The sequence below is a fragment of the Pezoporus occidentalis genome, unplaced genomic scaffold, assembly GCF_034315485.1.
Source record: "Pezoporus occidentalis ecotype Australia unplaced genomic scaffold, CSIRO_AGI_Poc_V1 ctg12, whole genome shotgun sequence".
Lineage (NCBI taxonomy): Eukaryota > Metazoa > Chordata > Aves > Psittaciformes > Psittacidae > Pezoporus > Pezoporus occidentalis.
Window position 1 is genome coordinate 4,449,161 of NW_026912994.1, and position 11,663 is coordinate 4,460,823.

The following is an 11,663-nucleotide window of genomic DNA, read 5'->3' on the forward strand; positions in this document are numbered from 1 at the left end:
CTTTTATAGAGGTCCAAACACACCTCAGCCTTAGAGAACAGATTTACTTTTCTGTTTTGAACTGGCCACCATGGAGAGTTCTCTATGACTTTACACTGAAGCCAGAACATTAGAGGGACATAGATATCTATGAGGATTCCAGCAACAGTGACGTTGCAGTATTGGATGCATGTATTTCTGAACAAGGTGTTATAAATCTTTGGACAAAGTCAATAGTTTGTTCTTTCTTTGTGAGAACTGAACACCCCAGGTCTTTAAACACATAACAAGGAGTGTCCCCCAGCATCTCCCTGTCTTTTAATGGGGCGGCATGGAGAATTAGGAGGCTCCACAGCTTTACTTGGGCAATATGAAACACAGCTCAATAACAGCTCTACCTGAAGCCCCCACAGATAAGCAGCTACCCCAGATATACTTCCTCACAGAAAAGAAACCTCCCTCCTTACAGAAGCCTGGGATTGTATGTATCAGTTATGGACTACTCTGCTACCAGGTGGGTCTCTTTGGGAGTCAAAGTTTAGTGAGAAATATACCATCCTCAGTTCAGGGCTGAATGTAAGATTGCACCATCTGTCTGTGTGGTTATTGCACAGTGCTCTTTGCTGAAGGTCAACGCTGGAAAGCTCCTAGTTTGTGGTAGCTACAGCAGTGTCTGGTTTCACAGCAGGTCAGAAATTCCTGTTCGAGGTCCTCAAGGCTCACCACTCAGCTTAGCTGGGGATCTAAAGCAGCAGGAGCTTGATTTGTCATCATTCAGCAAGGCAGAGCCATGTGTAAACCCATATCCGTCAATCACCAATTCTTTTTCTAATCCACTTGCTCATATTGCCTCTTCCATTTGGCTTTGCAATTTTGTTCCCTTCATTGTACAGAAGTGCTAACAGTTGTAGAGACACCAGGCAGTCATGGTCATCTGCGTGTTGCATACAAAGAGGTGTTGTAAGAAAAAGAATTACCTGTAAAATGGGGTTGTGAGGTTGGGCTCCATACTACTGTGTGTAAAAATTCACACAGCCTAAGGCAGTACAATGTCTGGTTTTTGAATGTTTTTGAATGTTTTGAATGTCTTTTCTGTATGACTTTAGACACTTAAGTAACACCTTTCAACCCCCAAAACAGTGCCCCCTCAGGATCAGCACTGAGCCTCCTTCTGCCCTCCTTTCTTATAATCCTACTTCCTGTTTTTTTGATTTTGGGTTGGTTTGAGTGGTTTTTCCACACACTGTAAAAATTCCCCTGCATGTCTGTCCAGCTAATTTCTAAACTCATGAATTCCCTAGGAGCCCACCTCCCATTCATACTCAGCAAGCTCTGAGCCCCTAACTCCACTATACCTGCTATATTGACAGGAAAAAACAAAATAAGGCAAAAAGCCTACCTCTTCAGCTTTCTGACAATCTTCCATGAACACTATATGCGCTCTTTCCCTCCTGGTATTTTTGTGATGGTCCAGATGCCCCATACTGTCTTCCCTTTGAGTGCCAGAAGCCCCAGCAAGCTGCCAAAGCTCTAAGAGGGACAAATCTCTGGATTCCCAGCTCACTGCTTGGGTTCATTGCTCTCTATGTTGCATCTGAAGTTTGAACAGGAAATTGTTTTCACATGAGAAGAGAATATGCCTGACAGTTCTGAATACTGGAACGTAGCTGCAGCTGAGCACTGCAATTGACGTAACTTTGTAAAGTTGCTGCATCGTATTGACATCCCAACAGTCTAGTTGCTCAATCCAAATACTTTTACAGTTAGAATATGTTGCCAGAAAAAGGAAATCAGCTCTTGAGGTGCATCACCACCTTTCAAGACTGTCCTGGGGGCACTTACTCATTATCCTGGAATAAAACAAATGAAAGAGTTCTTTTAAAAAGTATTGTTCAATTCAGTTAGAATCCCTGGAGCTTAGTATTTTACATTTCTGTGGCTTGATAAAATAAAACCAGCAATTAGTTTGCATGTATTTATTGGTTATGGTTCTTTCCTTCTCTTTGCAGCTCATCTTGAATACTATAATTCTGACAAACTTTCCTACTACAAAAAATATTATTTCCTGCAACTATGAATGAAAGAGGAGAATATGTGATCACTATGACTGATGGAGAGGAATCTTATTCTGCTAGATAGTATTTTAAGCTTATTCCTTCACAAAAAACAAGAAAACCAAAAAACCAAAACAACAAAAAAACCTTTTAAAAAAAAGGCAAAAGCTGTAGACAAATATACTTCTGTGTATCTCCTTGGCTGTATATATGCCATGTCTTCACCAATAGTTTTGGAATATTACCCATTTTAACTAAACCTGAGAGAAATCTTCCATGAAGATGTAGCATGTTTTCACTAAAAACCTACCCCAGGAGAGAATGTCTGCTGGCAGGGAGTATGCCTGCAGGGGACTACAGCACACCAGAGAACTCAAAATGGGCAGAGACTTAAAACCTCATTCAGAGAGAACAAGTGCATCAGACCTCATGACAAAAAAAAATTTGCACCATTTCTTTTATTCATAGCTTATGGGACTCCTTGTTTTTAAGCATATAAGAGGCTGGTTAAATATCTGATTATGGTAGGCAATGCTGATTTTTGTTTTCTCATTTGAAAGTTTTGCTTAACCCTGCTCCTATCGGATGATTTCTGGCACTGCTAGTGACCGTCTGCATAGCCAGATACAACACAAAGAAACACTGAACAGCACAAAGAACAAATGAAAAGCTGCTTTTTTCCCCAGAGGAAAGTCAGCGCTGTAAATTGGATCCAGTTTAGGAGGTCACCATGACACTGAATCTTTGGTATTTTGTCCTTTTCACAGAAATAATATTCATCTGAGACAAAAGACCAGCTACTTCCGGAAAACACTATAGCAGTGGAGGTGCCAGAGAACTCCCTGGATTACCTGCACAGGTTATGGGATTAGATAAATGGCACTCTCCTTTCTAACTCCAGTGGACAGTGACAGGTGACAGTAGGTTTGCAATTGTAATATTTTCCTCTAGTACTTGTCTACTCTCCTTACTTTGCTTTATATTGATTTTCAGGGGGGGAAGAGCACACACATGTTGGGTGAGCCAATACCTGGGGAGCATTCCAGTTCGCATGCAAAACAAACTGGAAGGATGTTTCTGTTAGCTGAATGGAAAGTCAGGTTGCACGGGTATGCAGCTGCAAATGAGCTGTGTGATGCGGGGGCCTGGGCAAATCATGTGGAGCTGTGCTTAGAGAGCTTCAGCCTCCCTCCTATGGTAAAACTGCAGCTGACACAGGGCCAAGGTACAAACGCTGCTTGAGCTGATAGTGCTGGGCCTTTCTGAATAGCAGAATTTGCATTGCCTTCTTGGACAGCATAGAACATAACTTTCCTATTGAATATGCCTGGGATGTTTTCATTTTGTAACTGCCATCCTTACAAATTTACTACTTGCCATTTTGTTTGCACTAGCAAGTTTGAACATAAAATATCCAGAGCCTTTGTAGCTTGTTTTACAGAGGATTATTTCAGGCCTAGATATAATATTTGGGATCTGCAGCAAGAGATATGGCTTTCAGGAGACATCCTGACACTGACTTGGCACTCATGTCCCACCTGCTGAATGCCAGTGGGATCCTGTCCATTGCTTTCACAGGGTTTGGATCCCACCCAGCGCATTCTCAAAGACGGGTAGGAACTGGGAGCATGGGCTGGATTAGGAAATTACACTTTTGAGAGCTTCCCTTTCTCATCAAATTCGATTTTTGTCAACATTTTCAGAACAGTTCAAACAACTACTGCTCTGGAAATCAGAGAGTTTAGATCATCCTGTACAATAATTTGTGCTACATTCCCAAATTCAGTTTTCATACTGTAATATCTCCTTAAGTAATTGTAAAGCTTCATCAAAAACCTTATGAATAATAAGAAAAATTAAGAGGAATTTTCTTTAAGAGTTTACTATGCATTACACTGTATTTCATTAAGATCTAGAATAGATGTTTCTAAGACCTTCATACTATTTCATAGCACTGTGATGGCTACTCTCAGTTGCTGTCTAATACTACTTTACTTTGATGATGAAGTTTTGCAGCAGTTTTCAATGGTTTTCTTTACGCAGAATCAAAACCTCAGTGCCTATTTTCCTTTGCCTGTGTAGTTTTTTGGTTTCCAAACTGTAGCAAAGCAGCTTTATCTTTTCCTTTTCATGCAGTTTGCATGTTCAAAGACTGTCATGTTTTTGGCTAAAAATTCCTAGCAAACTAGAACACAGGTATTTCTTCCCATTCATATTGTCAATCTGCTGCTGCTTATTTTCACTGATAGCAGTCATTTTCTCTAACAAAGCAGATATTCGTATGCATCCTACTTACTCTACTGATCACCTTGGGTGCTTACCAACACTCACTCCTGCTGTCATTTCCTTACTGACATAACCAGGAAGAAATCCCTCTGCCAGGTCCCTCGTGCCTCCGTGGGCTGCACACAGCTCTGCAAGGTGGACTTCCTAACTACTAGAAAGATCAAATTCAGCATCTGCTACTTAAAGTATCTTGTATTCCTGTTGTAGGTTTTACCCTGGTGAGTACTCCAAGTTAAACAATACTGTGGTTGTGAATTGTTGTCTGACTTGCAGCCTTATTTCTCATTCTTGGCTTGTGTCCTAGAATAGGATCCAGAGCAGTTACTGACTACAGCGATAGAAAACACACCACAAAAGAAACAGTTGCACAATCCACTTGCAAACACACTGCTCCTGTTGTGTATTTCTGATGAGCTGGCCACCAAAATACAGGTAATTTAAATCCCCCAGGATTAAAAGTAAAAACAAGCAAGCAAATAGAAAGTTGAATGCCTTATAATCTCTTCCATTTGGGGGGAAGAGGAAACAGAATGGAAAAATCTTTTGGGTATTCACTTTAAGTGCTCTTGAGTTTAAGAACTGTGACTGAGAAGCACTTAAAAATCCTCATAACTCAACGTCTACTCAAACTGCAGTGTTAGTAAAACTGCCCAACACTCATCTTTCTTACCTCCTCTCAAGAAGACATCAGACTTTGGTGCAAGGGAGATTACTGCTTGCAAGTGAGGCAACCTTCTCCAAAATTTGTTTTTGAAATGACCTTGAGGATTTGGTGGTAAACCCCATTTCTGGTACACTTTAATGTATTTCAGTAATTACAGTAGTGATCCAGGCAGGACAGCTTTTCTAGGACTACTGATAGATGTCCTATAGTAGAAATGATACACTGGCTAAGTAAAATAAAGGAAACCTAACTGGGTTTCCTAGAAATCTGGATGGTTTCCCATGGAAGCACAGAAAGGTTTATCAGCTCCCCAGACAAGGGAGAGTGTGGCCCCTTCTGTGCTACCGCTGCAGAAGGAAAGCAAGAAAGAAGCATATAGCCCCACCAAAGGTTAGAAATGTTCTTCAGGAGATGGCAAAGGGAAGTAATGGTGATATGTACTTATCAACAGAAAATGGAAGGGAGAGAAGAAGAATATATATATATTTATTATGCTATTTTAAGTAATTACAAAACCAGCTAGGAATGAGACTAAGAACAATGTGCAGAGGAGATGGAAACAGAAGTTGAACAGAAAATTATTTTCTGGAGATAATGGAAATCTGTGAGAATTTACAACACAAGGTGAAGGCGTATGTAGAGAGAAGAGAGAAGTTACAACAAAATTAAAAGATACATTAAGGAAAAGTATTCTAAGGAAAAACACAGACACTGAAATGTACCAAAGAGTAAAGGCAAACAGCAAAAATAGGGTAGAACGAAAAAACATGAAATAAAAGGAGATGAGATACGGACTGAATGATGGGCTATTCTCACATTCAGTTTGATGCCACCTTTTTTCGTCATTAGTGTAAATACACTGTCCGTCACATATACGACATATAGTAGCAGGTGGTATTTAACATTGGCAAGTTCAACAAGGATTTTCTGAATGGGGAAGAACCGGTATATCTCTCTGCTTACGTCATGTGTGGTGCGCAAGAACAGGGTTGGGGAAATACTATATTTCTGCAGTGTAATTATTTTCTCCTAGAAGTAGCGATACCACAGCACCACCGGCGCCTTGGTGGGCTCGCGACAGCCGTCGCTCGAGATTGACCCAGTAAATGACAGTCTTGTTCAGAATGAGTGGGCTAAGCCCCTGCCTGAATCTTCATTGGCGAAGACAGGCCTTCCTCATAGGAGAAGGAAAGCTCCTACCTTCAAACCCAGGCTGATGGAGCTCGTCTAGCCTTGTATGGTCTTCCATCTAAGAGAAGGACACTCTTACAAAACCTATGACCTGTGGACTTTGCTGTCACCATCCAAACTAGCTAGGCCATGGCAATTAAACCTCAGGGGTAAAAGGTGGGACCATTTCTGTGCAAGCTGCGCCTCACCTAAAAACTCCACTGTGCAGGCTGGAAGGGCTTACTCTCACTTGTCTGTATGGACAGACGAGGATCGAAACGGCAGGTGACAAGGTGCATGGGTAACTGCAGATCCAACCTTGCATGTGGGGCAGACCAGCGCACGGGTAGCTCGAAATCGCTCAGGAGATAACAGTCCTGGTCGGACACCCCCTGATTGCCTAAGCTCCCTTTTCCAAACAGATTTGCATATCCCACATGCCCTTGGTCATCATGCTTGTAGTAAGCATGGTTAAAGCCCTTCCCAAATCTTCACTCGCAAAGCCAAGCCATCAATTATTTTTGTTACTCCAAATAGGATAGATGATACAAATCTTAATCAAAATGTAAAAGAGATTATGGTAGTTTCAAGCTTTCTCCCTGACCCCCAAAATTCATGCTACAAACAGAGGCCAAAGTGGGACAGCTAGTATTAAAAATAGATATATTTTTTTAATAGGGTTCAGGAATGATGCTGTGTTTTTACTGTGCAGCTGATCACTTCTCTGCTATCAGCTTTTGCCTCATCACTAGGGTTTGGTGGATGAAAACAAGCTTGTTTTCTCTGTTTCCAACCCCAGTCCTGTGCCTGGGGAGGACACTGTGTTGCTCAGAACATTTGCCTGAAGTCAGTAAAGATTCCCTGCTCTGCTGCCAACTGCCCATGCAACCACAGGTAAATGCCTTTGCCTCTCTGGTGCTCTGGTCTGAAGCAGCACATCCAACTAGCTGCTATGGGAGCAAATGTGTTAAAGCTTCTCAAATACTGGGCTAAGGGGGAGTCAAGTCCATTTAACCTCACTCAGATAAAACCTCTCAGCTCCCAGTGGGACTTGAAGGTGTTGAGGCAAGTGGAAAGGTAGCAGCAAAACCTGTTTTTCAGATACTGAAACATCAGGGGCAAGGACTCGGGGCTAGAGGAGCCCGCTTGGATGCACAGCTGTGTAAACTGCTTCACTGACCTTAGCAATGACCCTCACTGTGCACTCGTCTTTCCCTGTCTCAGCCACATCTCTGTTATTCCAGCAACGCCTTACTTAATGACAAGCTGGGCCAGCACTTTGTTAGGTCTCTCCCTGGCACCGGCACCAAAGGCACTTCGCTTCTCTTATCTGGTCCCCTTGCTTCACTTTTTCTCTATTGCCTGCATTATTACACCACAGATATATTACCTTGGTTCAAAACAGTCCCTCTCCACACATATGTAAATTCTAAATTACCTCATCGTTAATCTAGGAAACAGGCAGCTTTCCATTAGAAAGCAATCTGTTCCTCTACAGCGTGGTCGTTTCAGGAGAAGCCCATCGCCCTTGGTGATGCAGGGTTTACCAGCCCTGCCGGTCAGGGAGCCCTGTGCTATGCCAGATGCCCGGCTTCTGGTGGCTGTCCTGACCTCAGTGTACTGTGTGCTTGTCCTCACACACACTCACAGGTGACCAACACAGGCTACTGCCAGTTAGAAAGGTGCGATGGTGAAACTTTGTAGAATCACCCCCTCTGGGCACCAGGTTTTTACCTGGTTACCCTGATTATCTGTGTTCAGATGACTTCTACCACTGGAAGTTTTAGTGCAACTAAACCAGGTGCTCTGCCGTGGTATGGTCATTAAGTTCATCCTATTTGTGTGCTCCTGTTACAGCAGACTGTCTATTAAATTGATTGGGCACATGCATTTTCATGTGCTGCATGCTTGTATATTAGTGTACCTAATGGGAGAACACGAGAAGCATGTGCTCAGTGACAACTGAAATGCAAGGGAATAAATTAGCATCTTCCTTTAAAACAAAGCTTGCTTTATTAACATGTGTTTGTTCCAAACTGAATGGAGAAATTCAGGCATCCATGTAAAATGTAAGCAACTGAATTATGTTCAATATTCCTTGATGGCAATTGAGAAACTGGAATTGTTTTATTGTATTTCACAACTGGTTGCTTTGAAAAACTGCTTACTGGTATATAATGTTTACCATTAACTGAGAAAATGATCTGGTGCCTGAATACGGAATTATCTAAAGAGTGTTTATTGTCCTCTTGCTGCCTTCCCTACGATTTAAAAAGGCGTGAACGAAACAGGCTAAGTAATGGCCTGTCAAGGTGCTGTTCTAATTTTCAGCCACTAGTGAGTGCTCTTGAATAGTTTTTCAAGGCAGAGAGACCTTGAACCCCTCTGAATTGCAAACTGAATCTCTGGGTAAATTTGTTGGAAACAGTAGAAAGAATGCCATTTATGAGAGGCGAAATGCGGTGCTGCTGGTGTGGAGACAACTTCCCTGAACAGCATGAGAAACGCGGTCACAGCAGCTGGTGGAGCGGCAGGGACTTGGCTTTGTCAAGCGCAGTAAAAGATAAAGTAACAGTGCTGACAATCTCTGCAGCTCACAGTCACTTTTATTTCTATCCACTGGTAATCCTGTATTAAAATGTCTGCAGCTTTGCCAGTAGTTTTAATTTCAGATTACTTGTACATGGTATTACTTGTTTTGTCTTGTGTGCATGTGCATGCTAGCTTGCAGATTTAGACACACAGGCTAAGTAAACAACAAAATGCTGCGTGTTAGTCTGGGCTGAAGTCTGAGCCTTGTAAAAATAAATGTAGTTATAGCTGGCTGAAAGGGTAATGATTTATCTAGATTCGGAAGTTGTAAATTATGGACACACACAACTGAAGTTTTTGATGTGCAACTTCTCCAAGGGAATATTTTTACATTGCAACCTGATCCTGTCCCTGTAACAAAATGAGGACTTTACAGTTACATGCTTGGACAGAGGCTAAGATATTAATTAACTGAAGAGAGACAATGGAAACCTCTAGCATTACACGATAATATTTGTGCACCCAGCAGTGGCAGTTTAGAAGATGCATGAAGCATCTCTGGATGTGCTAAACTGTTCCTTCTCTTATGGGATGAAAAAGTCTGTAAAAGTGAGCGATTCAGGTCTCCAAGTTACTTTAAAAATTCTGCTGAAAAGAAACAAGCTCTATTTCTTTTGATTTTTAGTTAGTCATCACCAGTTAACTCCAGCACTCATTTTCCTCCACCCCCTCACCCTGCACAATTCATACTCATTGTAATTAATTTTATGGCCTTTTTAGCAAAGGGAGACCTCTACATTTTATGCTACATTGCACAAGCAATTGAAAGTTGCAGATGAAAAAACCCAAGCACCAAATGTTTAGCAGGTTTTTATTCTATTTTAAATGAGCAACCTATTAAAATCAATTATCGGCTTAAAATGAGCAGCCTGATCTAATTAGTCTTAGCCCCTGGTGGGTTAATGAATGAAAGGGAGGTGCTGGGCAGATGTGCTTTCCCCCAGGATATTCTTCTACTGACCACATTGACAAAGAATTTTTCTAGGTGGGAGAATTTTATCAAACAAAATTGCTGAAAACAAGAATTGTAAGATGTAGAATTATTAATTCTATTAGCAGGATAATGTGTTATATGGCTTTGGGGTCTTTGCTTTGGTTGTGTGTGAGGTTTTGCCAGACTTTTTAAGATAGGATTTGTTAGTGTGAGATACAAATCCAACATAAATTACTTTCAGAATTAGCATATGAATTAATTTCTGCAAGACACAAGAATTAAACATACCCATGGAAAATGCCAACTAAAATCTTCAAAAAGCTTGGTCAATAAGCATAGATCAACTCATATCCATCCTTCCTGTTCCTCCCTCCCAAATCCGAGTTCCCCAGTTACTTAAACATAATGTCCTTTGAGCTTCATTATGTAGCCAATTAGTAAGTTTAAGATATTACATGCAAGTGTAAAATACGATGAGTATCATTAAGTGTGGCAAAGGGAGAAAAAGATGCTGTTAGTGAATGGCCTTGTTTTCTTATCACTTTAACGCATTTGCTGATTATTCCACTGTGAGACCACAGATGTTTACATTTTTGGAAGATGACATTTCTGAAACCAAATGCTAAGTTGCTGGTAAATATTACAATTTGTTACTGTGCAGGGCTTCTAGGTTTTTTATTCTGGATGTAACTTTTAAAGTGGGTCTCACTGCTTTCCTTTCTTCCCCTGTGTTTTCTCCTGCTTTGGTGGGTCCATAAAGATAAGTAGTCACACCATGAACTGTGAGGTATCCCAGGAGCCCATCTGCTGCTCTCTTCACCAGAGGTTGTATCCTCCTCCATGGAAACTGACTGGTAGATTACCTTTCAGGTTTACAGATGTAATACTGGTTTTCTGGATTCCCATCAGTCTGTTCAGAAATAATACATTTATTTCGACATAAGAGACTATAAGTGGCAACAAAAATATATTGACATGTTGACACTTGTGTGTTATTCCTGGATCCTCAGCCTCTGCTAGATGAATAATCAAGGCTTCCTAAATTACTCCATTTAACTGGGACAAATAAACAGATTTTGATTAACTGTAACGCTGTTGAACAAACTCTGGAGTGCTTGATGGCAGACAGTCTGCTTTAAATGTAGAAAAACTCCCTCTTTGCTGTTCTGAAATGTTTTCAATATTTTGGAACAGTCCAGACACTGTATGAAGTGAAATGGTCTGATGATTATGGGCCACTGAGGCTTCAGCAAAAATAACTGGTTTACTAGAGAACTTTTTTCATTGCTTTGCTCAGTGGTACACACGTCTCTCAGAAAAGGCCAAAAGGATTTTTAAAAGATGGGTGTGAAGATGTCCTTTTAAAATCTCCACATAAGTGCATCAGCAAATATATTGAAAAGTGACTATGTAGAAGCAACTGCTGACTCACTTGCTCTTCCCCGTTTTCTACTTCATTACTCTCGTAGTACAGGCTTTTTCTGAAATTTAAAATCTTCTGCTTTTGTAATTATAAGGTGAATTTTTTTATTAGTACAGAAGTGCTTGTAAACAGACTAAATACACATTATTTTATAATGTTTATCTGTATGTTTTAATGTGGAAGGTTTAAAACTTTTGCTAAGTGATATTGGCATGCTTTGAAAAAGCTAAATAAACCACAGAGTGTGTCATTTGAAAAGTACATAAGAAGTATGTTTTGGGGTTTTAAAATCAAATGCTCAAGTTTTTTGAGGAGAATATCTACGGCCTTTTGGGGAGAGAAACCAAGAAAAGTAACTTCTGAGGGTTTTTTTTCTCCTTTTGAAAGTGAAATTAGAGCCCAATAGATAATCATAGTTTCACCATGAGTTATTACAATGATTTATTCAATTAACCTCATGAATATAAGCCATATCATTAAATAAGCTAAATTTGAGTGCAACAATTACAACTTTTGCTAACTGGAAGCAGTGTAAGTATTAAGTGTTTAAATATACCAATA